Source organism: Gymnodraco acuticeps, unplaced genomic scaffold (assembly GCF_902827175.1).
Source record: "Gymnodraco acuticeps unplaced genomic scaffold, fGymAcu1.1, whole genome shotgun sequence".
Taxonomy (NCBI): Eukaryota; Metazoa; Chordata; class Actinopteri; order Perciformes; family Bathydraconidae; genus Gymnodraco; species Gymnodraco acuticeps.
In genome coordinates this window covers 1,369,106-1,375,251 of record NW_022991642.1, presented here as the reverse complement: position 1 = coordinate 1,375,251, position 6,146 = coordinate 1,369,106, and the positions used below count along the sequence as shown (strand labels likewise).

General features: G+C 50.0%; 1 pseudogene; it reads right to left on the bottom strand.

Moving 5' to 3' along the window:
• LOC117534283 overlaps positions 1-6,146 on the bottom strand; it is an 865,641-nt pseudogene that overhangs the window by 58,802 nt on the left and 800,693 nt on the right.

Genomic DNA, 6,146 nt, shown 5'->3' with positions numbered 1-6,146 from the left:
GTAAAGTGCTGTGAAGCAGCATGTTCTCTGGGTGCAGTCTGGGTGCAAGAGCCATGTGCTGCAAGGAGATCTCTGGGTGCGCTCTGTGGCTCTCACAGCCCGCTTCTCTCTGGCTGCTCTCTCCCTCTATTCACAGAACTTATCCCCGCCTTTCAGAGACTCATTGCTGGGTAGAAAAGCCTTGTGCATCACCCTGGATCTCTGCCGATGTGAGTGTGAGAACCTGCTGCCAGCATTACAAACATATTAATCAGGCGTTTTAACACTTTTTTCCATGAAAATGATTTTTATTCACTATCATGGGGCTATATAAATCAAATTCCGGGTAATTCGGAGCACAATTGTACCTTTTACTATTTAAATGTATTTGTATTATATATTTTTGGGCTATAAAAGTGACATTTCTGGGTGACTTTTTCAGTTTATAGAGCTTAGCCCACAATTCCCGGAGGTTCCAGGCCGAATTTGGGAGCTCATAGGCGGACTGCCATGCGCCCCCACCCGCGGAAAGCAGAAGAAAGTAACAAAAAAGGGTCAATTATATCTTAAGATAATCAAAAATGAAGTTTAAAAAAATTCTCGAAAAAATGACAGAGTGCCAACGGAGGAGGGGCTAAAAAAAGTCCGGGGCTTCCGGCCGAAGCCCCGGACACTTTTGCACTCCCCCGTTGCATTTTACAACGGAGAGGGGAATCGAGAGCTCCGCTCCTCCGTCAAAAAAATTCATTCATGTTTTTCAAGCGACAATCCGCACGAAATTGGAAACCCAAAAAAACGGCTGTTTCACATCATGGAGGAATGCATCCACTCCATGAGTGCTTTGGCTCGGATACAATTGTTGCATGGAGACCCCCCAGCATGGTTCTTACCAAACTTTAAGTTTTTGAACTGGTCTCTGGAGGAATGCAAGGGGAGTTGTCTGGGAATTATGAGACACTATTTTCGGATACAATTTCTCCATTTTCACCCCTTTTCTCTGGTTCTCCCAAAAGTTAACTTAGAGTTTTTCTGACTCTGGAGGAATGTAAGGAGAGTTGTCAGGGGACTCTACCCGCCTTAAGAGACACTATTTTCGGATACAATTTCTCCATTTTCACCCCTTTTCTCTGGTTCTCCCAAAAGTTAACTCAGACTTTTTCCGACTCTGGAGGAATGTGAGGAGAGTTGTCAGGGGACTCTACCCGGGTTATGAGGCACTATTTTCAGATACTTTTTTTCATTTTCAGCCCTTTTCCATGGATGAATTGAAACTTATTTTGTTTACATTTTAGTCAATTTGACCCAGTTCTGGTACCGCATTGCCTGGAGGATAGGACCGAGAGATGACAGACTCTCTGGCCGCCTCACAAGTCACTATTGTCGGACACTTTCTTTGCTTTACCCGGGTTCTATCACTCTTCCCTCCTTTGACCATAAAACGTGTTTCCTGCTGGGGTACTGCCTGGTTCCGGGGCACCCCAAACCCTCTCATGGTCGGGGAACCATGAATTGATGCATCGGACCCAATGTTGCCATCACCAGCCCCGCGGAAGTGGGACCATTTAACCCAGTGGTAACCCAAGTCCTCCCTTGGTCCGTGTACCAGGCATTGAAGCATCGGACCCATTGTTGCAATCACCGGTTACGCTAACGCATATAAACGGAGAAACAGAAAATAATGTGTCTGTTTTAGTAAGGATGTCGTCCGAATGCCCGGTGTGCAGACTCTTCTATCCTGCTTTGAACAAGCACCTTAAGCACAAACATGCAGTGCAGAACTTGGAGGAAAGAGGCATCATTCTTAAAATGGCCAGTGGCAGAATAAATGTTCGGACCAAACCCTGTCCCATCACAGGGTGTTCGTATGCTGGGAAGAGACTAGACCGTTATGTAACTCATGACCACCCTGAGTTCTCCCGAGATGAGGCACATCAGGTCCTGGCAAGGCTGAAGCATAGTGTGGCCCTGCAGTTGCTCCATGACCTCCGAGAGACTAATCCCATCATTGGAATGGCTACATCATTGGATATAGACAATGAGGAGGAATACCCGGTGCACCCTTCACCCTTCTCCCCACATACCGAGTGTGACGAAGAGGACTGCAGGCAGGTGATGCTGGAAAATGTGGCATTAAGGGCTCAGAAGGATGCCCTCATTGATTAGGTGAAGACCCTGCGCTCCAGGCTGAAAAAGGGGCTAAAACCCAGGAAGCAGAGTGCCACTGCTGCTGTGCTTGACGAAGAGGAATAATGTATACGATTTAAGGGCCTGGCAATCTCAAGTACCTCCGGCATAAACACAGTAGCCTCCGGCAGCAATACCCCTCTCAAGAGCCCGGTCAAGACTGTCATGCATTCACCAGAAGCCTCCGGCAGCAATACCCCTCTCAAGACCCCGGTCAAGACGGTCATGCGGTCCCCAGCAGCCTCCGGCAGCAATACCCCTCTCAAGACCCGGGTCAAGACTGTCATGCCTTCACCAGAAGCCTCCGGCAGCAATACCCCTCTCAATACCCCGGTCAAGACTGTCATGCGGTCCCCAGAAGCCTCCGGTAATGAGACCCCTCTCAAGACCCCGGTCAAGACTCTCATGCGGTCCCCAGAATCCTCCGGTAGTGAGACCCCTCTCAAGACCCCGGTCAAGACTGTCATGCGGTCCCCAGCAGCCTCAGGCAGCAATACCCCTCTCAAGACCCCGGTTAAGACTGTCATGCGGTCCCCAGAAGCCTCCGGTAGTGAGACCCCTCTCAAGACCCCGGTCAAGACTATCATGCGGTCCCCAGAAGCCTCCGGTAGGGAGACCCCGGTCAAGACTCTCATGCGGACCCCAGAAGCCTCCGGTAGTGAGACCCCTCTCAAGACCCCGGTCAAGACTGTCATGCGGTCCCCAGAAGCCTCCGGCAGCAATACCCCTGTATGCCAGAAGACCCGTGCTTCTGTCTACAATAAGCTGAAAGCTAATCTGGCTAAGGACTGGCCCTCTCCCCCAAATCACTGGTCCACTGGGAAGGGACGGGGGAATACCATGCGTGGAATCACGTTGCCTCAAAGCATGGAGACGTACATTCAGACATACAGGGATCATTGTGAGGGTGTCGCACCGACAGTAAAACGGAAAGAAAATTGTCTGTCCAAGATCAGCCGGATAAAAAACGTCCTCGTCTTCATGGCCCATGGTGTTAACCGGCTGTCAGATTGGCTGTTCCTAAAAGACACAAAGAGGGTCCGTGGCTGGAGCGAGTATATTGCAAAGTCGGGCCGGGCAGTCACAACATCGCTGTTGTTCCTGAAGAATATGAACCATTTCCTGAGGTACTTGTCTGAGTCAAAGCTCCGGGGGTGCAGGGTCACCCAGTCGGATATGAACCACATCATCAGAGAGGTGACAGCCAACATGAACGACTTGAAAAAGTCTGTCACTGTCCACCAGTTGGTGAAGAGGAACAAGCTGGATCGTCTGCCGAGCCAGGCGGAGCTTCCCGCCACCATGGCGGCCGCTGAGAAGCGCATCCCTGATCTCCTTGACCTGATGGCTAGCAATCCGACCTCAATCACCCAGTACCTGCTATATGGCTATCTAACCCTCCATTGGAGCCTCCTGTATGGCCACCGTGCGGGTGTGTACGCAAACATGACCAACACTGAGGTATTTTAGGCGGACAGAAGGGGCACTGCTGAGGGCTACATCATCCACGTGCAGGATCACAAGACTGCCAAGACATTTGGCAAAGCACAGCTGGTGCTTACAGTAAAGGAGATTAGCTGGGTCATGCGGTGGATGGGATAAAAGAGGGCTTGTCGGGTCCTCAGAATGAATTCTTCCTTTTCACAATGGGGAAGCATGCCTCCAAGAACCTGAACGCTCACTTGAAGAGGGTTTGGGCTGATGCTGGGCTAGAAACAGCCGTCACCTTCACAATCCTGCGCACTGCCCTGGCTGACAATATCAAGCATCACCAAGATCCAGAAAGCAGGTCGATTCTCACCAGATGTATGTGTCACGACGTAAGCACGTAAGCACGCCTGGAATAAAGGAGGGATTGAAGATCCGCTCCATGTTCAGGGCGGCAGCAGCTGCAGCAGCATCATCGGAAGGAGGTCTACCACCGTCAGATACCTCCGAAGAGGGCTCAGGGGCGGAGAGCAGCGATACCTCTTCCTCAGGGCCGGTTGATACTCCTGATGAGGGGGTAGGGGCCGTGGACTCAACCTTTTTTTCCCCAGTGCACCGTACAAGTTAGACGGCTAATATGGCCCCCGGGCCCCTGCTAATCATGTTTTTATTATGTATATTGTGTATACTGTTTTTGTAAAAATCGTGTGATAATTAAATAAATAATAAAACATTTATATAACCTTGAAGGTTCCCAGGGGTAGATACAGTGCCAGGTATCAGACTATTTAAACAATGTTTACCCAGGATTCAGACACCTTCCCTGGCTTGTAAAATGCGGTGATGCGCCCTGGAGGTATCAGACTATTTTAAACAACTTTTCCCCGCCTTTCAAACACTTATTCCTGGGTTTTAGCCTGTCATTTTACCCTTGAACCAGGACCAGGAGAGGTTCAATGTTAAATGATATTGTGCAAAAGGACAGGCTAAAACTCTCTTCCAGACGTTTAAAAACCCTTTTCCCAACCATTTAAACATTATTTCTGGCTTGTAAAGTGCAGTGATGAGCCCTGGTAGTATCAGACTATTTAAAGGGTTACCAGGAGCATGAGAATATCCTCCACAGAAGGGGGGGTGGTGGTGCCGTGAAGAAGGCCGAATATGGATGCTGATGGGCGGAAGGTAAAGCACCGCAAAATCCACCCCCCTTTTAGGGTTACCAGGGGCATGAGGTTCTGTAGGGTGTGATCATCTGAGTTTAGTCCGTGGGGGAGTGCTTAAGTCCGGGGGCCCGGGGACTCACAGTGTTCAAGGTTATGGAAGTGCGCATGTGAGGGAGAACATAGAGGTGCCATTACTGGTCTCTCTCCTGGAGGTGTGAAATAAGCAGAGTGCCCATGTGAGGGAGACATGCTGGAGGTCTGTAGTCTGTCCTTTGGGGGTCTTGAAGGGGCCACAGAAAGGTGATTTCCCCAGTCTCTGTCCTGGATGTGTGAAATAACCTGAGTCCCCATTTCAGGGACACATGCTGTAGGTCTGTAGTCTGTCCTTTGGGGGTCTTGGAGGGGCCACAGAAAGGTGATTTCCCCAGTCTCTGTCCTGGATGTGTGAAATAACCTGAGTCCCCATTTCAGGGACACATGCTGGAGGTCTGTAGTCTGTCCTTCGGGGCTCTGTGAGCCGGCAAAGAGAGGGGGTTTACCCGTCGTCTCTCCTGGAAGTGTGAAATAAACAGAGTCCCCATTTCAGGGACACATGCTGGAGGTCTGAGTCCGTCCTTTGGGGGTCTTGGAAGGGCCACAGAGAGGTGATTTCCCCAGTCTCTGTCCTGGATGTGTGAAATAACCTGAGTCCCCATTTCAGGGACAGATTTAAACACTTATAAACACAGCTCAAGTCTTTCACAGCCAGAAATATTTCTCTGTGTCACCTTATTTATTATCTTAACTTTTTTCACAGCTAGAAATATTCAAGCAGAAACATCAGTGCCTGTTAAATCAAAGGGAAAACAATCATCTAGACTAGACTACTGCAACTCCCTCCTGGCTGGTCTACCTGCATGTGCCATCCGACCTCTGCAGCTCATCCAGAATGCAGCGGCTCGTCTGGTCTTCAACCTTCCTAAATTCTCCCACACCACTCCGCTCCTCCGCTCCCTTCACTGGCTTCCGGTAACTGCTAGAATCCACTTCAAGACACTGGTACTTGCTTACCATGCTGCGAATGGATCTGGCCCTTCCTACATCCAGGACATGGTTAAACCGTACACCCCAGCGCGTGCACTACGCTCTGCATCAGCCAAACGACTCGTTGCGCCCTCGCTGCGAGGGGGACCCAAGTTCCCATCGGCGAAAACACGTGGGTTTGCTGTCCTTGCTCCAAGATGGTGGAATGAGCTCCCCATTGACATCAGGACGGCAGATAGCTTGCACATCTTCCGGCGCAAACTGAAAACTCATCTCTTTCGACTCCACTTCGAGCGTTAGAACTATTAACGAAGCACTTTTATACTAATAAAGGACTGGCTTATCTAAAGCCAGTTGAGTAGCACTTGA